Here is a 25,071-nt window from a genome sequence, read left to right as displayed (position 1 = left end):
GTTTTAATACTACTCATCTATGTAGGAGACAGAGCTACTGGGTTGACTTCAGAACCTTCCTTATGTGGTGCACTAAGGCACTATCTCCCTCACGCTCACTCATACTTCTTTTTAGTGGTAAGAGAGTGTTGGTTGGTTCTGTTTCTGTGTTTGTCTTTACAGTCTGTGATAGATGTTGTGGGTTTTCAACCTCATGACTGTCAATGAAAGAAAGCCATTGGAGACTGAACCTGTATCACATTTAATCTATAAGATCTATAATGAATGAAAATTATACATTTAATCTTTTGAGACAAATGATGTACACTAGTGATTTCAAAAGATTTTAATGAAATAAGAAATCACTAATGTAGAAAGAAGTTTGATTTTCTCCTAAAACTCACTGCACATATAGAACAATATGTTTGTGCCTAGTAATTAGAGAGTTATAAATATGACGATTGCTTGAGCAGTACACTAGTTCATACCAATCTGAAGTGAGATTGTGAAGAAGAGATTGGATAGTCCAATAGATCTGCAGCTGCAAAGTCCATGAACTGTGGTGCACTGACTTCCTCTTTTGACTCACCAACCAGGAGTACACTTGTACACATCTTACTAGAGTCCAATTCCAAGTGTAATGTACAGCGGGTGCCTGATATATCATAATATTCTCAAGTCTCGTCACTGGTGCTATATGTTAGATACCGCTTCCTGATAATAACCTAGCACAATATACAAATTTTCAATGATAACATTCCCAGCTTGCAAACAGCCATATCCCTTAGATAAACCTTTGCTGTTATCTCCAAAGGTAACTAGTGGGCCAGCTTTCTCAATCCATATTTGATAGCAGGGCTCTATCTCCGGTCATATGTCTTGATGATCCACTTGTCAAGAATCCACACTACCGGTTACACCTGTATACTGCCCTGCACTTCAAATGGATTAGACCTTCTTCGGAACCCAAACTTGGTTGGGCCCGACATACTTGTAGAATTGCCCTTTATCAGGAAAAACAACATTTTTAATTTTAATGGTCTTAACATCCTCAATGACTGAACATTTGACCTTGTAAACAGCCTTAAAAAATTTCTATTTAGGCTTAGGCACAAATGTCTCCTTTCTAGCCTTAGAAGGACTAGTAGTCTTAGACCTATCATGCTTCTTAGTATTCACATGCTGACGAGGAGTAGTTTTATCACTAGAAACATGCTTACCATTAAAATAAGCATACATCAAATTAAAAGCACAAGACATACAATTAGCAACACCGCATGCTTTATGAGAGTGATTAACAGCAGGCAATTTATGCATGGTAGACATGGCATTTTTGTTATCCATCTCATGTGTGTCTGAGTTAGTCTCAGTTGCTTTCACAACTTTGACTGGAACTTTCGACACACTTGACTTGGAAACAACCTTCTCATTAGCATGATCTTCAGCACGTATTTCTTCTTGAATAACAGAAGAGGTCGCATCAAATGGTTCAGCAATTGATGCTTTATAGAGGGGTTCATCAACACCCTTAAGCACATGTGGTACTTCCCTACCTTTAGCATATACGTGAGGAGGGAAGTTTATGCCTAATTCTCCAATAACAGCATTGTAATCATAACCTATTCCAGATGTTTGATTAACAGCTTGCTTACTGTAGAACTCTTTAGCCTTCGAACAAGAATTGAAGTAGGCTCTAACCTTAGTCTCAAGACCGGTGATCTTGTCTTTGAGAATAATTTCGAGTTGTCTATAACAGTCAACTCTATTCTCTAGAAAAGATACTTGTTCTTTTAACTTGTCTTGATTACTATACACAAGTCTTAATTCATTGACCTCTTTCTCAAGGTCTTTGATCTGCTAACTTAACAGTTCATTATCACGACGAGCACAATCTAAGGAACCTTCTAGATGATAAACTAATTCAGCATTAGTAAATTTTACCACTTTTCTTGACGATGAAGCTTTTCCATCAATAGCCATAAGAGCAAGATTCTCATCTTCTTCATCTTCACTATCAGTATCATCCCAGCTTCTTCCCTTTTCCAGGTAAGCCCTTTCAGAGTTACCCTTCTGATTTGAATCATAAGAGTTATTCCTTACTTGCTTTGGCTTCCTGCATTCTGTGGCAAAGTGTCCCAACTCATTGCAGTTATAGAATCTAATGGTGCTCCGATCAATCATCCCTGTTTTGTATCCACCACTACTGGTGTTAGAGGATGAAGATCCACCTGTCTGGAATCTGTTGTAGTTGGACTTGTACTTGAACTTGGGATTTTTCTTGAATCTGAAATTGGAGAATCTCTTGACAATTTGGGCCATTGACTCGTCTTCCAATTGCTCCAGCTCTTCCAAGGAATAAAAATCATCACTGGATTGATTTGTAGTAGGAGGATAATATTCTGCTACTATCACATTTTCCTCAGCCTTGGAAAACTGTACCATTCTCTCCGACTGTTGAGATTGTTATTGTTGTTGACCTTCAGCTACAAGAGCAGTAGATGTGCTGACCATTCTATCTTTCCCGTAGACTTCCTTCTGTTGAATCTGCTCCAACTCATAGGTTTTCAATACACCATAGAGTCTATCCAAAGAAATCTCACTCAGATCTCTAGCTTCTCTAATGACAGTGATTCTATGTTCAAGATTAGTTGGCAGTGTTAAAAGGAACTTTTTGTTGACCTCCCTGATTGAATAATATTTTCCATTTATGTTCAGGTTATTGATCAATGCATTATACCTCTCAAACACTTCAGAAATTCCTTCTCCTGGATTTGACTTAAAATGTTCATACTCAGAGGTTAGGATCTCCAACTTGTTCTCCCTAACTTCCTTTGTGCCTTCATTAGTCACCTCAATAGTTTCCCACATGTGTTTGGAATTTTTACAGTTTATCACATGTCTGTTCATCAAGGGATCAAGGGAATCAATTAATATTAATTGAAGGTTGGCATCCAAGGAGGCTTCTTCCTTTTCAGCAGGAGTAAAATCTTCAGGCTCTTTTGGATAGGTTCTAGCTTTGGTAATCACAACATCATCTACTATCACCTCTGGTTCAATAACCATTGGAGTTGTTGGACCCTTCTTTAACAAGTTCAGATATTTGGGATTTGCAACTTGTAAAAACAAGAGCATCTTCTTCTTCCACGTGATATAATTTTCTTTATCAAATAGTGGAATTTTAACGGTTCCAACTTTTTGTGAAGTCATTATGAATTTTTGAATAAATAAAAATTCAAGGAGTTGAAAAATCACAAAAGTCTAGGATCTTGATTTGTTCGTTAATTAGAAGGCTCTAATACCAATTGTTAGGTCCCAATGTGTTTGTAGAAGGGGGGGTTGAATACAAACTATACCGAATAATCGAATTTAGTGCAGAATAAAAAAAATGAAACAAAACTCAAGTTAAATAAAAATATTATTAAACTTGAAGGGTGTTACAACAACTTTATCGATTACAAGGAATTAATCTCAAATTAATTATCACAAATCTAGAATAAATTCGACTTGAACTTTTTCTATTTTTGTAATAAAAAGATTCAAATGCTAAACATAATTTGAGATTAAGTTCTAGGGATTCTGATCTGCTAGATAGTTACACAAGAACAAGATAAAGATTTCTAGTGGTTTGGATTTAACTTTACAAACTAGAAATTATGTCTTGAAATTAGTAGAGAAGATGAAATATTTGTTCTGCTTCTTTTTCTTCTTGTTCTCGGGTTCTGTTGTGTTTTTGATGATAGAATGACTTTTGCTGCTTCTCTTCTTTTTAAACTAATCAACAGACTTGAATGAATTGGAGTGACAATAGGTGAGACAATCCAATTGTACTAGCAAGACAATCTGTTGAACTGGAGAGACTTTCGGTATGACTATTGTTTGTACTAGCAAGACAATCTGATTGAACTAGCAAGACAATCCTCTTTCAGTGTAACTTTCGGCAAGACAATTATTTGTACTAGCATGACTTTCGGTATGACTATTGATTGTCATACCGATTGTCATATTAGTACAATCAGATTGTCTTGTTGAATTTAAATAGATTTTAATCCAATTTAAATTCTGAAAATCCTTAATATTAATTCTGAATTAATTAATCAATTAATTCAATTAATAAATAAATTAATCTTTGTAGACATAATTTATTTTCTTAATTAAATTATATGACTCAATTAATTAATAGAGAATTAATACTAATCTTGAGCAGCAACCATTCTTCTGAATATCTTCTGAAATTTACTGAAAATTATGAATCAATTCCACCACTTCAATGTTGACACTCGATGTACTGTCTGGTTCATGAGTGACTAACTTCCGTGACGTTTCTTCATATCTTGAACTTGACAACTTAATTTTCTTCAGATTAAATCCTTGTAATTATCTGATACCCTGACGAGATCTCTGTCACTTGATTAAATCCACAATCTTGATTTATATCACTGAGGCATGATCAATTTCTTAAGCTTCTTCAAGTGAATTAATTCCTCAAGTCTGTAGATGAACCTTGATTCTGAATCCTTTGACAGATATTACTTTGCGAGATCTCTTTGACGGTAGATCCACTATTTACTTATTACATTCTTATTTGAGTTGAGTTAACTCCTAGAATATACAAATAGGCTATGGAATATGCCTTACAGAGATGGAGACTTTTACTAAAAAGTAAAAAGGGGACAGAGGTTTATTTTAGGGTTTTTGTAACACCCCCAAATCCGGGGTTAGGGATCTGGGTTGTCACGAGATCCATTTTCCTTAATAACACTTAATTTTAATAACAACCACCTACTGCGTACTGTGACCCCACAATACACACACACACATCACAAGTTATAGTCTCAGAGATGAGTACCAAAAATAACACAAGTCATTTTATTCCACAATTATAAGCCATTACACCTCAAAAGGTTTCTGAATAAATTTACATATTCCTTGCCATTATTATAATTCATTAGTATACATAAGTCTGGCACAATAAATGTTGAAAGCCTAGCCTATTGGTAGCTTCTACCTCAGCTACAAAGGCATCAACGCCTACAGGAAACTGCGAAACGTTTCCTAACCGCTCACGAATTGGGAGCTTGGTCCCGTTCATCTTGTCTATATGTTATTGTGCGATGAAAGAAGAAAGCAAGGGTGAGCAACAAGCCCACCGAAATAATATGTATAATAATTTTCAATATATGAGCATTCTCATAGTACTCATGAAAGTCTTGGTCAAGAAGAAATGAACCAAGTTTATATCTTAACGCGACCAAGTCGCAAAATATTTAGTATATATATACCTATATACTTTTCACAATCCTTGAAAACTTCTGATATGTGTAATATACATAGAGTTCCAGTTTATAATTGTATAAAAATATCGTTGCAAGGTGATCTCATATATCTAACCTTGTCTCAACGTTTTTCTGAAAACCTTTGTTATTCATAAGATAATCATTAACTAGATATAAGTTGAAAAGATGAAGTTACAAGATACTCCAATATACTTATATCTTTTCCGAATACTACTTGAACCACCGTCGTTCAAGGTATAAACAGTTTCGAAAGTTCATCACATAGATGAGACTACAAGATAAGACTTTAATAGATTCAATCTTTGAAATGTTGTTTAAAAGAAATGAAGTTACGAGATACTTCATTTGAGGGAAACATCATTATAACTGTTTGACCCAGTCAATGCTTCAACAATCACCCATCCGTAGCCTTTCGATCGAATGCTCCGGGTAGTGTTGCAGAAATATCCAAACTGGATGATGAACTCATTACGGGAGTTTGCCGCGCCAGGAAGACCACTTACGATGATCAGGCGTAGTAGTGTAACCCCACCATTTTCTACATGTAGAGGAGAACAGTTGGATTTACTTGTCAACCGAACCCTTGATTCCTAAGGAATGGACCGTCTTAGCGGAACTTCCAGGCCATTTGGCCCAATATAATAAGGCTGGGCCGACGCCACTCGACCACTTACGCCACTCCTAGTTCAGATGAAATACATGACTCTGAAACGTAAATCTCATCCTCCCTTTCCCCAAGTAGAAACTTGTTGATACGGCTCCACCAAGAAGTCGTATCTAGTTGGAAAGGAAAGCTCACCGATATTTCCCAGGCGATGCCTGTTGATGGATTAAACTCATTCCAAGAATTTTACTTCCCGAGTATTGGGTAAGTAATTAAAAACCCTTTTTATCAAAACAGCAACCTTGTTGCGAATATAAAAATACATCACGGAGCCGGATCCCTCAGATTTTTAAGTGAGTATTTAAATCCCCTTCGAAAGGAAGATCTTAAATTTGAAAACGAGTTTTGGGATCCGCTCTGACTTTTAAAATCATTTTGAAGACTCGAAAACATTTTTAAGAATGTTTAGAGTAATGCTGATTTAATAAAATAAATCAGTCCCGATATATATGAAAATATCTGAATATTATTATTTAAATAATATTCCCATAAGGATAATCTTAATAAAAATAATTGAAGTAGAAGTTTCAAAACTCATACTTGAAATGAATAATAAATAACCAAAGATATACTTATACGAAAGTACGATCTTTATTTGAATAATCAAAAATAAGTTTGATTATCGAAACATTATTCTTTAATAAAATAAAGAATAGTATTTAATAAAAGAAGCGGAGTCATAAGCCCTCGAATGAATATTCAAAATAATATTCATTAAATAAAATAAACGGAGTCTTAAGTCCTCGAATGAATATTCATAATAATATTCATTAAATAAAATAAACGGAGTCATAAGTCCTCGAATGAATATTCAAAATAATATTCATTAAATAAAATAAGCGGAGTCATAAGTCCTCAAATGAATATTAAAAATAATATTCATTAAGTAAAATAAAGTTATCGAATAAACCTTATTCGAATAATAGTTTTGAAAACTATTCATATATATATATATATATATATATATATATAAATATATATATATTATACTCGGGAACATCGACTCCCGGTTTAGAAAATGTTTACCTTTGGGTATCCGAAACTACTGCTTATCTCTAGCATAGGTATTATGCTGTTTATAAGCAATTGAATCAACAATTAGATATCAAGATTATGAAACAGACATGCATATATACCATATCAACATGCTCCAATATATCGCAAGATTTGCTAATAACAATCATGCACTTATCACAAGATAATGCATATACATATATACATCACAACAACAGTATAACGGGTAGAAAACTTGCCTGAGTGTTCCTGGAATAGACTTAAGCTTAGAATGGGTCCGGTAACCTATGAACAATAACATAATCTGGAATTAGACCACGGTCGCTTAAGAAACTAGTTTTTAACCACTTAGACCCTAACGTTCGCTTTTACGCTTAGCGATTTACATAAGTCGCTCGAATACCCTCGGCTCCATCATTTTTAATAAAGTAACTGTTACGAATTTTAAGGCGATTCTTTCGCGAGTACTCTACCAACTTCCTAATCCACTTTACATAATTGTTTCATACTCCAATTAGTCATTTAAGGGCCTTAACCAAGGTTTCAAAGTAAGGTGAGGGGTAATGGTTCGTTCGCGAAATGTCGTTACTTAAAACGGTCGTTTCTCCTAAACCGTACATCGGATTCAAGCGAACCACATATCAAAACGAAGCTTACGACAGAATCTAACTAAACATGGAAAAGTCACAGATTCAGTAGTTAGCTCTCTGTCCTGAACACTAAGAACAAGCAGTTGTATGAAATTGGGCATTACGACAGCTATGTTTACGCGATTACCAAATTTTAAACCACTCCAAACAACCACCATTCAACTCACAACCAAAAATACAACCAACCCTCATCCAAACCTTACTACATCAGTCCCCAAACCTCAAGATTTTCCAATTTATACAATCCCACACATGAACTACTAGCTATACTTAAGTTTCATTAACTATAAATAAGATTTCAACATCCAAATCACTACAAATCGAATCCAAACTCTAAATACACAAACATCATGCTTCTCATTTACTATAACCATCAAAACCATCTTAATACTCAAAGTAAAGTTAGGGTTTGGAGGTGTTATACCTTCCTTGGAGTGATTAGAGTAGCTAGGAAGTCTTAGGGAGCCTCCTACAAGTTTGATCTTTCCAAAGAAATCAAGAACACAAAGTTAGGTTTTGAAGTTTCTAAAAGTCAGATTGAAAGAACTATCCAAACGAGGGTCTTACCCTGCTTATTTGGACAAGACTTGTGAACAAGACTTGTAGGCCATCTCAATAACTTTCCAAAGAGCTGTAGAACATACTATTTGAGTGAGTATTGAAGGAGATATGGTAGTTTGAAGTTGCTGCTCTGGTTTTGGCCGAGAGCTTCTTGTGGAAAAACAAAGTCAACTTCTCAATTTTTGTGTTATGATTTCTTTTGGCTTGGTTGCTTCTCTTGTTTGCTAATTAAATTTACCATGGTAAAAATTACATGGCTCACAATCAACCAACTAACCTTTCTATTTGTCATGCTTATGTCACCATGCCTATGTCATCTTTCTTATGTTATCTTCTTATACTTGTTTTCTTCTTATTGGTATGATGACATCATCACCCACTAACCTCATTGATTAACCCCTAATTACTTGGCTAATGGCCGCTTATCTGTTATACGGTTCGCTTAACTTTCGTTCTCGTTTATCGTTTGAGGGATCATACCCGGGATCTCATTACTTAAGTTCCCTTAAACCTTTCTCAATATTTTATATTCCTTTTATGATCCTCTCTTATAATCCTTGAATTAAAATCCTTTTAATCATGTTACCTTATACTCAATTCTTTCTGTATCTTGTGGGTTTTCGAGAAAAATCAAAGTGTTCGAATTTGGATTCTGACGTTACATACACTTATATACCATATAGAGAACTAATAAGATCTCAGAATATTAATAAAAGAACCCCTACATAGTGTGGCATGAAATGTTTTCTTATTCAGTATAATTAGCAAAATCACTATTCATAAGGGTTACAAAAAGTTCAAATTTTTTTTGGGGTTATTACAGTTTTGGTTGTAACGAGGTCGGTTTTGTTTGTAACGACGTCGTATAGAGCATTGGGCGGTCATTTCAATTTTTTCCCAAATTTTAACCGCGAAACTTATGACGGATTCCGTCGTATGTTAACTCATAAAAAAAAGAGTCGGGATTCGAACCTGGGTATCCAATGAGTTTTAGAATAAGACCAACCACGTATGACACACGATTCTTCCTAACAATTATGAACATGAGTTACATGTATGTTAGTCATTTTGTTTTTAAAAATAAGATAATTGATCAATATTTAAACGAAGAATAATTTATTATGTTATATAAAGAATTATTTAAAAATCTTTAAATTTTATTTAGGCTTTACTAACACTAGCTTAAGTCCCGTGATTTTCATTTTTATGTTTTATAATTTTATTAAAATTATGTATAAATACTAAATAATGATTTTATAAATATAATTTCTTTTTATAGAATTTCAAGTTAAATTGAAATAGTAATAGTATATGATTGATGAGATCTTATTGATAAATAATAATTTTATAATGTAAATGTTTGTTCTTGATAAGATTCGAACTTTTATGTATCTTTATCAATAATAATATAAATATTCGTTGTTAACGAGATTCGTATCTTTATAAATAATAATATAAATGTTTGTTGTTGATGTGATTCGAACTTGTGGAGTGCATTTTTTTAGTATTTGGATCTAACGGCTCTAATAATTTATTAAACAACATAAAATTTTAATATAATACAATTATTTTGGAATTATGTTAATCATAAAAATTTTAAATATCACGACAGGACAAACAAATTTATGATAGCTTAAACTTTTATTATTAGATATTAGTTGACATGTAACTAAAATATTGACATTAATCTTAAATGTTAAAAAAATACTGAATGTAATGTCGTCATTCACGTAATAATTAGTATATATGGCTTTTGATATTGGGTATTCAGGGTCTATTGGTATATACAAACATTTAGTACGTAATACTTGGAACATATTTCAATGTAGAATTCCTTGTTTATGTTGTTAAAGTTTAATTAATTTTTTTTATATATTTTAAGATAAAATAGATTAATATATATAATTAAATTGCCAAATATGGAAACCATTAGGAACATTTTATGACGGAATTTAAATTTCGTCGTACTACTGGGTTTTTTACGACGGAAAAATCGTCATAAGTAATCATTTACCTAACTTACAACGATATTGTCGTCGTAAAAACCCATATTAACGATGAAATTCAAATTCCGCCGTAATATACCCAGAATACAAAAATTGCAGACTGCAACTTTTTCCCCTTACTGCAATTTATTATCAAAATCTACATCACTAAACCACTCATTTCAAACTAAAAAATAGACTGAAAATCATATTATAACAAAATAATAAAACAATCTTAGCAAAGCACGAGTAATCACAAACCTTATATGAAAATCTTGATGAATTAACGGGAAATTCATCTTAATTCTTAAAAATTAGAATTGTGCATATAATGACAAAATTTGTAAATCTCTTTGCACAAACATATCACTTTATATATTGTTAAGATTTCCTAACCTTGAAATTGGTGAAAAATTTACGATTACAAAAAAAGTTGAAAAAATGCAAGTGAAAAGGAAAATTCATTTCAATTCATTTAAAATAAAAAAAATTGCCTAGAACAATAAATCGTCCAATATTTATGCACCAACACATCATATTATATATTTAGCAGATTTCCAAACCATCAAATTGGTTAAAAAGTTTGAATAGTAGAGAAGTTAGTTAAAAAAAAGTACTAGTAAGCGGAAAATCCATTTTAATTCATTTTAAATTAGGAATATGCCTAAATTGATAAAATTATCAAATTTCTTTCCACAAACATATCACATTACATATTGTTAAGATTTTCAAATCTTCAATTTAGTGAAAAAATTAGGATAATGAAAAAAGTTGAAAAAATGCAATGAATGGCAAATTCATTTTAATTCATTTAAAATTAAGAAATTTGCCAAGAATGATAAATCATCCAATTTTTTTGCACCAACACATCATATTATATATTTATAAGATTTTCAAAATGTCAAATTGGTTAAAAAGATTGAATAACAAGAAAAGTTAGTTAAAAATAGTGTTAATGAGCCGAAAATTCATTTAAAATAAAAATATGGCTAGAATTATAAAATCATCTCATTTCCTTACACAAACATATGACATTACATGTTTTGATTCATATAAGAACAGAAATTAGCCTAAAATGATAAAGTACATTTCTTACTCATCTTCACTTTCAACGTCAATACTATCATAACCATCTTCTTCTTCATCACCTTCCCTTGTATTTTCTTTCTCTTATTCACTTTCCACTTGTTTTGGTTGCTCTCGTTCTTCTTCTTGATCTTCTTCCATTTCATAGTGCGAAAAGTCAATAAATAACGACCTCGAGGAAAAATCTAATGCAATGGTATTTGAGACTTCTTCTTCAAGGGGTTCCACATCAACATCCCATATTCTTTCACTCAACAATTGAGGTCTACATGTGATGATTGTGTGAATATTACTATCGGGATTCTTGACACTAGGAGCATAGTACACTTGTGTGGCTTGACTTACTAGAATGTAAACATCATTTCCTTTTAGTTTTGAATTAAGATCAATTAAAAGCACTCCATTTTTATGTTTCTTTACACCCCTAACATGATCATACCAATGACATCTAAATAAAATTACTTGATTTCCGCCACCATATGTTAGTTTGATAATCTCTTGCAAAGTCCCGTAATAATTGCTTTGACTATCACCATAACAACTACCCTTCACAAGTACCCCAGAGCTTGATTTTCCTAGGTTGAATGAGTATCCATTGACCTTGCATCTTTTGTAAGAAAGCACAAAGGAAGTTGGGCCTTGCAATAGGTACTGAAATTTTTCGTAGTTATTTTGTACCTGAAATATAATAGTCACAAAAAAATAAGTATATAAATATATTTTTATAATTATACAATTTGTGCATTTGATGAAATACCTTATTTTGAAACCATGTTGTGAAATGTGCCTTTAGCATTGTATCCATCTCAGTATCACTCAATATCAATGTATTACGACTGCGAACCTCTTCTTCGAACATACTAAAAAAAGTAATCATACCGTGTTAGTGAAGAATGTTTCAAAGTTTTAATTATGAATAAAAAAATTTGATTACTTACGTGATATAGAATGCCACTTCACGCATGTTAGTAAGAACATAATGTGCTGCAACATGTAGGGATTCCACATCTAAATGGTAACCTGTATATGCTCCGAGAAGCTCTGCCGGATATGTAAACGCCTCGAGTTTATGTGGATCACGTGAGCGATCATCAACCACATTACGACCTAGCAAGTTATGCGCTGTCTCAACTCCTGACTCAAAGTACATGGAACAGAAATGTGTCAACTCTTCATGTACATATTTTTTTACAATGGAACCTTAAACTCGTGCTTTATTTCCTACTTTTTGTTTCATTCTGCGTTGTAGTCTTTCAATATTATACATCCATCGTGATGGGACAGGGCCGCCGAGTCTGCACTCTTCGGGTAGATGTTCCATTGGATCAAACAAAGCTGGAAAGAATTTAGTCTCCAAAGTACAAATGATCCCAATAATGTTTTTTCCAATTGCCTAATATCTGATACAAGTAGTGTAGTTGAGCACAAGTCCTTGAAAAAATTTGAAAGATCATAAAGTACTTTGTGTATGTCATCTGGAAGAAGTTCACGAAATGGAGAAGACATCAACTTTTGCATAAATACGTGACAATCATGTGACTTCATGCCTTAAAATTTCAACTGAGCTATCTTACAACATCTCTTCAAGTTTGATGAGCAACCATCTGGGAGTTTCAATCGATGTACCCATTTACATAACAATTTTAGCTGATCTCGGGTGAGTTCGTATCTAGCTCTAGGCCTGTGTCTACCATTCATCCATAACTCTTGCATGATGCCCATTGACACTACAAGAAAAATATTCATAGACATCGGTTTTTGGCCGATGTCTATGCTATTTATCAACCGATGTTGATGTCGGTGATGTCTATTCTAGACATCGGCCATAACCCGATGTCTTTACTGGCTTAGACATCATTTCTGGCAAAAAAACTGATGTCCATGCATTGTTTTTTACAAAAAATGTTAGAAATAAATAATTTAATAAATAAATTACACCTATTACAACAGATTAAAAATATAATGAGCTATGTTTTTTTTCACATAGACATTGAATATTTTTATTTGGGTGATGTAAAATCAGATATTAAACATCGATTTTTTTAGTGAAATGTGATGTCTGTATGCCAATATATACATCAGTTTTATCCCAAAAAAAGTGATGTCTATGTTCAATTTAGACTTGAACATGTTTGTCTTTGACATCAGTTGTTTATCTAAAAGCAATGTACATTAAATTTTTTGACATCAATTTTTCTTCTTTAAAAGTGATGTCTATATTTTCACATATATATCAGTTTTATCTCACAAAAACTGATTTGCATTTTATTGGTTGACATCAATTTTTACACAATAAAAGTGATGTATATTTAGTTATTACACTACTTACACAATACAAAAATCAAATTATTCTTAGACCAAAATAACAACCAAAAATGAATTCAATAATAACAAAAACGTCCCTAAAGTCTCAATCATATCAAGAATTCCTCTGAAAAGGTTCACAAGCAACTCTGGTTCTCTGTCTAATAATTTAACAATGACAGGTTTCAAATCATTCAACCCAGTCTGCAAACTGCTAGCAGAGTGGCTAATAAAATTCTTTACCACTACCAAATCTGCAAAATATGATGCCTTCAGCAGCAACTTCAACAGAACAGATACTTCTGGGGAGAAGGAAGAGTACCACCGCGAAAAACTTTTCAACATTCTGCTAATATGCTTCTTAGGACCTGAAGTAAATTTGGTAACAAATGTTAAGTGACCGGCTTAAGTAGTCTACAATTTACCAGTATGCTATAAAGTTTCAAGCTAGCAATTCTACAATAAAACATTGCATATTTATGCTACGTGAATCCAAGAAGGATGTAAAAGCAACCTCACATGATTACAATTTTCACTGAATAGGGCTTATTCCAGAAAATAATATATAAAATAAGTCTCTGAATGGCTTTCTATTAATTATTATGCATCAATATCTCATTAACCAATTAAAACTTAGGACATGCTTTTAGACACTTAACAACAGGTACTGTCCACAAATTATTGCTTAAAATTTGTCTGTCCACTAGAATCTCTCATTCAAATCCAGACCCCAAGTCATGCTTTGGGGGGGTACAAATTACAAGAGCAAAGAAAAAAAGAGCAGGCAAACACCAAAAACTGCAGGACGGTAGATAGAGAATACACAATTAGGATCACGACATGGTTTAGTAACCATAAAAAAACTTTGTTACGAGGCAGTAATCACACTAAGATATTTTGGGCGGCATGTATATACTAACCTTTGGGCTCTGCCCCTTGGCAAGCTCACCAAACAAATCTGGATTCTTTCTACAAAAAGAGGCAGGGCATGAATCCAATTAAAATTCTGCAATCAAAGAAACTACATTGCCGTCCAATGATTTTATTATAACAAAAAACTGATCAATCAACAACTGTCCACATTGTCAAATTCAATCAAACATCAGCTCATTCATCTTCACTTGTTTTCAGGAGACAAAAATAAGACACCTAATAAACAACATCCCTCTGAAATTACCGTTAAACCGGTTAAAAAATGTTGTTGTGTGCGATAGTCAAGTATCTACATGTTATCTGGTAGATCAGGGCCTTTCAAGTAAAGTAATCATGATTGTCACTCAGGGTCAAATGTATAACACCAATCTTCCAACATATAAAAATGCTGTTGGAATCTTGTAGAATGAAGATATAACAAAATGCAAGAATACAATTTAGTATTCTATATTAGACCTTAGTATACTTTACCAGCACCACTAGTCAGACACAGACTACATAAAATGATAATTATAGGAAGCAGTACTTATATAAACAAACGACATATTCATATTCAACAAAACCCTTTAACAAAACTTAGTAACTCGAAAGTAACTCAAGTACCTGGACAAAATTATTCGACTGAACAGCTTTCCTCTCATCTACAACCTTAAAAACAAACAAATCCATAAATTGGCGTTTGCCTAATTTCCACAACCATATAACAAGATTCAAATAAAAACCAAACTACTTACCAGATTTAAACACCCGGGGAATCACAATAAAGACAACTAACAAGAAACCCATCATCAGTGTAAGTATAATTTTCTCCATATCCTCCCTGCACACAAATGAAAACCTAATTTACAAAAATCAAAAAAGAAAAATCAAACAAAATTACAAATTTACAGACAAAACACCCAAATTACCTAAATCTTTAAATCTTTTACTCAAACTACGTCCTGTGTACAACAAATTAAAAAGTATTAGTAACTTCAAAAGATATTGAATTAATAAAACATTTAGGGTTTTGATTTATAAAAACCCAATTTATAAAATTAGGGTTTTGATTTCAAAAACCCTCAATTTATAAAATTGGTCTTCCGAGAAGACCATTTCAATTCGAGTACAAAGATAACTTACCAGAGTACAGAACTTAACATAGATAATTAACAAATATGAGATGAGTTGAGTTGAGAGAGATGTAAGCGGAGTAGAGATGGTGAGACGGTGAACGGAGTTCATCGTGATGGTGAGCGAGGAGAGAGAGAGGGGTTCGAGAGAGAATGAAGGGGTTCGAGAGAGAGAGAGGCCGTTTTTATTTTTTAATTGTGTGAAGATAGATGAAGAGAGATGGTGAGGAAGGGGGGAACAAGAAATTGGTGAAGGGGGGAAATTTTGGAACAGATATTGGCAGATTTTGACTAAGGGGGAAAAATTAAGGTAGGCGCGAAAAGTTTTTTTTTTTAGGTGAAGTTTAGACATCAGTTTAATAATAACCGATGGCTTCAAAGAACAAAGACATCAGAAAAACACGGGGTAATGTCATTAAATCTTTTAACATCAGTGGCACCTACAACCGATGTCTAATGTGTGATGTCTATTGACATTTTTCTTGTAGTGTGATCTTGTGATATCCTTCGTTTTGGCACTACATATAATAGTATGAAATATGTTGTCAAACACATTTTTCTTTATGTGCATAACATCGATACAATTACGTAGACACAATGAATCCCAATATTGTAGATCAAAGAAGCTAGTAATATGTGTCCAATTATGTGAATCCCCAAAGCCATCTGCCCTTTCTTTGCTATGTGGTTTCCCTGGTGGTGGAAATGTGATTCCAGCACACATGTTACGGACAATTCGACCTTTTCGTCGACTTCTTCGGCGTTTGTCCAGAAACCCCATATGTAACCCATAAAAGCTGGACTTCCTGCTGTGTGGTAGTTGCTTAGCTTTAACTTCAACCATACACACATGACAAGCCATCTTTCCTTGGGTTGACCATCCGCGAACCATACCCAACCCGGGAAAGTCACTGATTATCCATAACAAGGTTGCCCACATTATGAAATTGGTCTTCGTAGAAGCATCATATGTCTGCACACACTACTACAAATTTTAACTTGCATAGCATTTATTTTGAAACTTGCATAGCGCTTTTAAGTGCTATGTAAGCCAGTGCTATGCAAGTGAAAGTAACTTACATAGCACTTTTTTATGTGATATCCAAATTAATTACTTAAATAGCATTTTATGAAGTGCTATGTAAGTAAATGTATCCCAAGTAAATTTATACTTGGATAGCACTTTCAAAAACGTTATGCAAGTACAACATTTTTTTTAAAAAAATATTAATTTTGTAATATTTTAAAAATGGTACATATTTGCAGTTCTTTTAAAAAAATCAAAATAATTATTTCTCTACAATTATTTTACCTGTAATGTTCCTAGAAATTAATAATAAATACAATAATATCTTAACAATGCCGAACAAAGATCACATAACAAAAACTAAAAAAATACATAAAAATATAGCCAACAAGGTACAAATACATATAAATCCTGAGTACCATACAGTACAAAAAAATTCTTTAAAATAAAAGTATAGCCGACAAAGTCATATACACACTACACAAAACAAAACTTAAGTAGCACCAACTAATTGCACTAAAACATAATTCCCTTGGCCCATGTACTATTGGTTGTACAATTATCACGCACAATTTTCGTGTCCTCGAACCCAACCATTTTATCATCCTTTAGGCAGTGAATGTAATCGTCATGCAAATGTTTTTTCGTTCACAGAGCAACAATTTCGTTTTTGGGTGAGGAAGTACTACCCAATCTTGTTCACTCAATCTTGTTCACGAAGCTCTTTCCGCAATACCAAGAATATGTATCTACCATTAAAAATACGGATAACATTCCTTCTATAATGACATGACCTGATTATATTAGACATATCAGACATCTCCAGCGTACAGAAATTTATCTTACCTGCAATTTCCACCTCTTATCAAACTGTGCCAGATGACGAAAATTTGTTATTTTATATGCATTATATGGTATTTGTCATAAAATTAGTATTACAAATATAAAGACTAAACAAGCATACCTTTGTCTTGGTTTCACACACCACATTCAGCTGTTGGAGCCTAAGAGATAGATTAGTAGTCACCTGATAGCCAGAGCACCATGGTAGCACAAGTACATCGCTGAATTTTCCAAACTCTTCTTAATAGGGACATTGGAATGATCAACTTGAACACAACATAGGAGGTGACCCATTCTCTGTAGCAGAAGCATGGATGAAAATGTAAGTTTAGAAATTTTAAAAATGGTAATTCCTATGCTTATGACTAATAAGTGAGGTGCAAGTGAAATTATGAAGTGCTTGTCATATAAAAATTACTATAGACAAATTAACTGCAAGACTGTGTATGTATAACAGTATATTTATGTAGAATTTGATTATGTAACTAGCCATAGTTACCGGAAAAAAACATGTATCAAGTTATAAAATAATAACAAGGAACAGAAATCAACGAGCAGTACTACAAATTGTAGACAAGTTTATTTACATACATGTAAAATGGTGAAAGACTTGTAATGGAAAGAGAATGAAGCATCTAGGGATACTCACTCTGATGTAAAGTTGAAAGCTTATAATAATAAAGAAAAGATGAAACTCTTATGCCAAGAAGCTAACCATGTGTGTCTGCATAGAGATATAGCAGAGTCAGTAGTATGCTTCAGGTATTTCACATTTAGTGATCGAATTTCTTTTGGCCCCTGGTTATATGATAAAAGGGAAGTAATAGATTGAGAGCGTAAAGTTAAAAATTCTAAGAAGTTAAAAACCAGCCTTGACCCATGTCCTTCTCGGTACATATATTTATTCAATTTACAAACTGAAATGATAGCAACCAGATAAATTTGACATCACTCACATAGTAATTGAAACATCCGTATGCCATTTCTTCAAAAAAGATGGATGCCTTTTAGTTCAAATCATCCGATATTTCCAGTGTTATGCACCTGAGAGGTCTTCATTTTTATCCCAAATTAATATATGTTTTTTCGCCAGCACTAGATGAAACACCACGACTGTCACCCAAAATAGATGTTAACCTCCATTTAGAGGCGCCTTCACTTTTAAGACAATCAATATCCTCGACACTATAATCATCAGTAGCATGCTCCTAACATTCTTTCTATAATAACAGGCCATTAAACATGTTGCAATCACTTAAAAAGACAATATTGATGCCTTCATAAAAATAAAAATATAGAAGTAGTACAAACACGTAAAAATACAAAGAATCATCTTTACATCATGAAATAGATATACCTTACATTGTTAAAGTCGTTCTTTCTCCTCCCGTGCAATTTTTTTAGGAGTCTATGATGTATAATGAGCAAGCACACATATCAAGAACCATTTACATTCACAAGTTTTTCATAAGAATCGGGCTTTTTCTGCAAGAAACAATGTAAAAGTTAATGGTCAAACCTAACTTGTATAAGAAACAATTTAATTTAAACTTGCATAAGGTCCAACCCAGTTCATCTCATATAGGATTCAGTTACTTTTTCTAATATGTTGAGTTAAGACCTGCGTACTAAACATCCTAATGATACCATTTCTGAGAAAAAACCGATCACTCTTAAATAGGACTGGTAATCTTACATACGCGGGCTTTAATCTGCCACTAATTTAATAGTTACAACAGGGAGCCAGTCATTGCAACATGTAGGCTGCTCTATTATGACCTAAATATTAGTGCTTGTGTTCTCTGTCCAGTAAATGAATTCTATAAAATTTGGTAATCCAAAAGATACAAATTTAAAAAGTAATTCTTGTGTTACGTAACAAATACAAAGTCAGTCCAAGTTTGATAAAAGTAACACTAAAAAGAAACTACTAGCACTACTTTCAAATTTAAATAGCAGGACACTAAAACTCTAGATATAAAATCTGTTCACTTGCTTGATCTAATTAAACGTATGTGGAAATTGAATACCTCTGAGAAACATCTCTAGGTACAAGTTCTGATTTGAAATTGCAAACACCATTGTAGACTTTTCAGGTTTGTCAAGTGAATTTCCACGACTCCCTTCATCGGTATTGTCATTCGTATTTGGCCTTCAATAGTACAGGTCTCCACTTCAGAGTTATTCTACTTCCATTGCAATATCAAAATAATACTCAGAAAAATTATGTATGTTCTGGTCAAGTCTAAGTTTAAAGCATATTTAAAAAGAAAAAGGTGTTAATTAAACGGTTACCATTGCTACAGAAAGTACTGGGAAAAATTATGTCCATGTTTAGGTAGTCCACAAAGGTATTGGAAATTGCAAGGAACTCACAAAGTTCAAACCAAATAAATTTTCACAATTCATATTCAAAATAATAGGAATCTAGCCTCAAGTAACCTAATAATTCTGATAGCACTTTGCAGGTTTAGTTGAAAATAAAAAGAAAAATTTACAACAAAAAACAGGGTAAATTAGTAATTGGAAGTAGAGAAGAAAATAAACTCAAAAAGTTTGAATTACCTTAAATTATCTTTAGCGAATCCGAAACAACAAAGTAAAGACATACCGAACCAAAAACCCTTAAACTCATAATTTTTAGCGAATGAGAACCAACAAAGTGAAGAAATATAAAAAAAACACCCTAAAACACTCAACAAGTTAGGAAGAACCCAATTTAGAACCCTAAAATTGATAACCCACAAATCATATACTTACAGACTGATTAAAAATTTGCTGGCTTTTTTCGTTTTCAAGTCAGAGTGCTCCAGAAAGATTCAGATGGCTCGTATTCTTAAGAGAGACACCTTCAATTGCACACTCTCCAATATCCGCTTCAGACTACTGCAGTAAATAATTAAGATCATCGTAAATTTACCCCTATATATTACCAAAGAATAAAATAAATTTGTTAGAATATTTTGTTAGAACCCTAAGTATTTGATGAATTTCTTTGATAGGATAAGGGTATGCAAAGGGGGAATTGCAAATGAAAGATAGAATAGAAGTCATATCCTACTTTATTAAAAATAAAAAAAAATATACACAAAGACACGTTTACTAAGACAGCGCTTCTAAAAAGTGCTTTATTAGTGTTTTGTAAAAGAATAAAAATTAAAAAATATTACTTGTAATACAGATTCTTGCATAACTTTTATTCAAACGTTATTCAACCTACAACTTACATAACACTTATCGGAGAAACGTTATGTTACACCTTTTTATAATTATTTAATTATTTTTTAATTTTATTATTATATCTTGTATAGCGGTTCTACAGTAAGTGTCATATAAGTAACCTTCTTGCATAACACATGTAAAAAAGGGCTATACAAGTAGTGTGACACCAACCAACCATAAACTAATCAGCTCATCAATCAAAGGCCTAAGATAGACATTAAGATTCCTCCCAGGATCATTCGGCCCAGGTACTAGTAGTGTCATGAACATGTATGGATCCTTCATGGACATGGTATGTGGAAGGTAGCATTACTGTTGTACACAAGTAGTACAACAGGCCAAACTGAGTATACAGTAGAAGTAGCATTACTGTATGGGGGGAATCCATCAGTTGCAAGACCAAGCCTTACATTACGAATATCCGCTGCAAAATCTGGATAGTTCTTGTCAAACTCTTTCCATTCTTCTCCATCTGCAGGGTGACTAAGAACCCCTTCAGTCACAATTCTGTTCTTATGATACTTCATATGTTGGGCTGTGTGGGAAGACATGTACAAGCGCTGTAGACGAGGAGTGATCTTAAAATATCTTAATATCTTCCTCGGAATGGTATCACTCCCGCCATTAGTTGTATCTTTGTATCGGCTTAACTCACAATACTTACAGTTTTCCAAATCTTTATCATCACCGTAGAATAACATGCAATCATTCTCACATGCATGTATTTTTTCGAATCCTAAACTCAGCTTCTTGACCATCTTCTTGACACCATAATAATTAAAAGGAAGTTTATGCCCTTCCGGAAACACATCTTTAAGTAAGAGGAGTAGTTCATCAAAGCCCTTATCACTACATTTATTACGATTCCTCCAATGTAGTAATCTTGTAATAAACTTCATTTGCGTGTACTTGGTATTGCCCGGATATATTGGTTCTCCGACATTATTCACATTGTATAAGAATTTAGATGCTAGCTCGTTCGGCTCCTCGTGAATATTATTTCCATCTCCAATATCTTCTCCTCTAAAGACATCCCTCAACATCTCAAATTCATCAAATACATCTTCACGATCATTTATTTCTTCATGTCTTGAGCCATCTTCTTTTTTATGATAATGCCATATGGTATAAGTCTCAAGAAACCCGACGGCATATAAGTGAAACTCGACATCGAGAATAAGTTGAAAGAGTTGATTGTTACATGTATTACACGGACATCTAATTAATAGTTCTGGATCATCCGGTTCCTTGCTATTTTGTTTTGCAAATGGCAAGAAATTTTTCACCCCTTTGCTAAATTCTTCCGTAAAACCATAACCACCGGGAATAATTCGTTTAGTGATCCAACTAGTATCATAAGACATCTACAAATGAAAAAAAATGCTAAGTCAATAACATATAATCACACATATATACACACACATATATATATATATGTTGAACATGCAACTAAATATAACAATAAATCACATATTTAAATGCAAATAAATAATGAAATAGGAGATTAAAATTGAATATTTACATTGAAGATTGGCAAAATTGTTGTTGCTATGTCATCATGTATTTTGAATAATATGAAGATATGTTTTTGTTAGAAAAAAAAATTGGGAATAATGAAATGGCAAAAGAGGCAGAAGGTATTTACTCAGCTTAATTTACGACGGAACTAATTTTCCGTCTTAAGTTTTGTTTGAAAATATTATTTCCGCACGGCTAACAAATACAAGTAGGTGGCATTTATTGCGGGAGTTGAAAAATTTACGACGGAACACATTTTCGTCGTAAATTACTGTTCGGGTAATTAAACTTACGACGAAATATGTTTTCGTCGTAAATTACAGTTAAACGATGTCGTTCTACCATATTAAGCTTTCATTTTTTTGTTTTGTAATTAAATTTTATTATGTAATAATAATAAAATATTTAACTTACGATGAACTTAAATTTCCGTCGTAAGATTTACACTCCTGCGGGACCCATTGTTACGTTTTTTATTCATTTGACAGTAGATTTTAATATTAAAATAAGTAACTTACGACGAATTATCGTTTTCTTCGTAAGTAATTACGACGAACATAATATTCCGTCGTAAGTTCGGCGCGCATTTTTTTCCGTCGTAAGTTGGCCGTCGTAAATGCCCAAATTTATTGTAGTGAGTTGCATAGCAGAGAGAATCAATTACATTTAGATTGCTACAAGACAGTTTTTATTGGATATAACTATTTGTGTACGCTGTTGAAGAGAACTTTACAAGGACTCTTATTTTGAAGAACCATTGCTGGAGTTCATGTTGTTGTCAAGAAACAGTCTCCCAAAAAGTAATTGGTAAGTTAGCATGGAACTTTAAAGCCCTTGCACAGTTCAATAAATGCTTGTTTTCTCTTTCAACCAAGCCATTATAATGTGGTTTGTGCACAGCTGGTCTGATAAATAATCTCTAATTTTTTAACTTTTAAGAAAGAAATTAACAGATGAATTAAAGAACTTAAAGTTATTAACTGATTCTGTATAAAATCATGATTTTTTGAAGAATAGCAAATACTTATCAGGTAACAAATAAATCCAAGTAGATTTGGATTTGTCTTCAACCAGTGTAACAAACCATTTACAATTTCCATGTGTGGAAATTATTACCATGAATAAGATCAAGCAAATCTCAATCTCATTATTGATCAACAAAGCTCAAAGATATTATTAGTCTGTGTCTTGGTTTATTATTTAATATTATACTTTATTACTTTTTGCTAAACTGTCCATCTCCACATATTTCTTTTAGATAATTTTTATTTATTACAATTTCTATGAACATGTTACAATGTTCAAATTTTTTAACATATTATTATAATTATCAAAAATTTACCTTAACAAAAGGAACCCGAATTGTACCAATAAATAACCAGTGCTATGCATGATTACTTTTTATAATTCTAATTTTTTTTTATATTTGTTGTATATTTTATTCATTAAATTGCTTAAAAAAGAAGCAAGTAAAATAAAATAGCTATTAAATAATATAGAAATATATTAAATAAAATAAGAAATATGCTTAAGTGAGGTAACAGCCAATTTATTTTAGATATTTTTTAAGTTAAAGCTATTATCTCCAACAATAACAAATAACATGAGTGATTAAGTTTATGTAAAAGAGATATAATAGAGTTTGCCTAAGCATTTAGGTTGATAAGGTTTAATAATAAAAAAATCAAGTTCGCGTTAGATGTTTTTAATTAGATTTAAGAATAAAAAAATTATAATTTATCTTTTTAGAAAGGTGTTGTCAATTATTTGAGAAGTGTTGACCAACCATAATAATGTACATATTTATTTCATTTTTCATCATACATAACTAAATAATTTAGTTACTACACTAAAATTCGAAATTACACATTCTTTTTCATTAAAAAATTACTGAAAATTAATGAAATAATTTATAGTAATTCAATCACACTTATCCCAAATATTTTACTGGTAGAATCAAATTTAAAGTCTTTTTTTCTAAATTTTAAGAGTTAAATATTTTATAACATTCAAATATCATCAATTTTTCTACATTAGCATCAAATTTAATATTTTATAAACTAAAAATTTTACTTGAGATTCAATAATATAACTCAGTAAGAAGATTTTGTGAAAATGGGCCTACAAATTAAATTATAGCACACTAGTATTATCGAGAGAATATAGTTCCGAACGCATGAGTTGCAAAAGGATATTCTGCATGGCCTCCACAAACATTGCACAAGAAAAAAGTGTAAGTCAGACAGAAAGGATGTTGGAATCAGTATTGATAAAGAAAAGGCAGAATGCTTTAATTTATATATAATCACTTGTTCACTTTAATACAACTGATATATCTCAAGTCTTTATATAGCAAAACTTGAGAAGACTATTAGTTTATATCATTAATATGGTTCATGAATAAAAGATCACAAAACTTTTTATTGCTTACACTGATTACTTGAATATGTGCTTGCATAACTTCTGACTAGAATCTTCTATACTCTACCAGATAATTTATAAGAATAACAAATTAGATTACTTTTAACACCCCTCTTAATTTTTAATTCCTAAAATGCCTTTAAATTTTGTAAATTTTTCGGCTGGGACTGATTTTATGAAAATATTAGCAACTTGCTCATTTGTGTTGATGAACTTTAGCAGAACTTCTCCATCTTGCACCGGATCTCAAATAAAGTGATGACGTAGCTCAATATGTTTGGTGTAGCTATGAAAGACAGGATTTTTAGTCATTACAATTGCTGATATGTTGTCACACAAAATAGTAGTAGGCCTTTTCTCAACTTGTTCCAAATCATGAAGTATTCTCCTGAGCCAAATTGCTTCACATGCTGCATCTGAAGCTGAGGCATATTCGGTCTCTGCAGAAGAACAGTTTT

At 32.5% G+C, this 25,071-nt stretch overlaps 1 long non-coding RNA gene across 10 annotated transcripts; it reads right to left on the bottom strand.

Moving 5' to 3' along the window:
- Positions 1-16,960: 16,960 nt before the first annotated feature.
- LOC141720572 (uncharacterized) lies at positions 16,961-20,535 on the bottom strand. 10 transcript variants are annotated; one of them, XR_012574446.1, is made up of 7 exons: positions 20,426-20,535; positions 20,213-20,338; positions 19,483-19,638; positions 18,815-18,937; positions 18,409-18,565; positions 18,102-18,176; positions 16,961-17,749 (listed from the first exon to the last, which is right to left on the bottom strand). It is a non-coding gene; the product is annotated as an uncharacterized LOC141720572 (long non-coding RNA). The 10 variants fall into 10 exon arrangements; XR_012574447.1 differs by having other exon boundaries at positions 16,961-17,479; positions 17,574-17,749; positions 20,213-20,517; XR_012574441.1 differs by having other exon boundaries at positions 16,961-17,455; positions 17,574-17,749; positions 20,213-20,515.
- Between the last annotated feature and the right edge of the window lie 4,536 nt (positions 20,536-25,071).

Source organism: Apium graveolens, chromosome 4 (genome assembly GCF_009905375.1).
Source record: "Apium graveolens cultivar Ventura chromosome 4, ASM990537v1, whole genome shotgun sequence".
In the NCBI taxonomy this organism is placed as follows: Eukaryota; Viridiplantae; Streptophyta; class Magnoliopsida; order Apiales; family Apiaceae; genus Apium; species Apium graveolens.
Note: the sequence above shows the minus strand (reverse complement) of the source record. Positions and strands in the feature narration are given on the sequence as shown.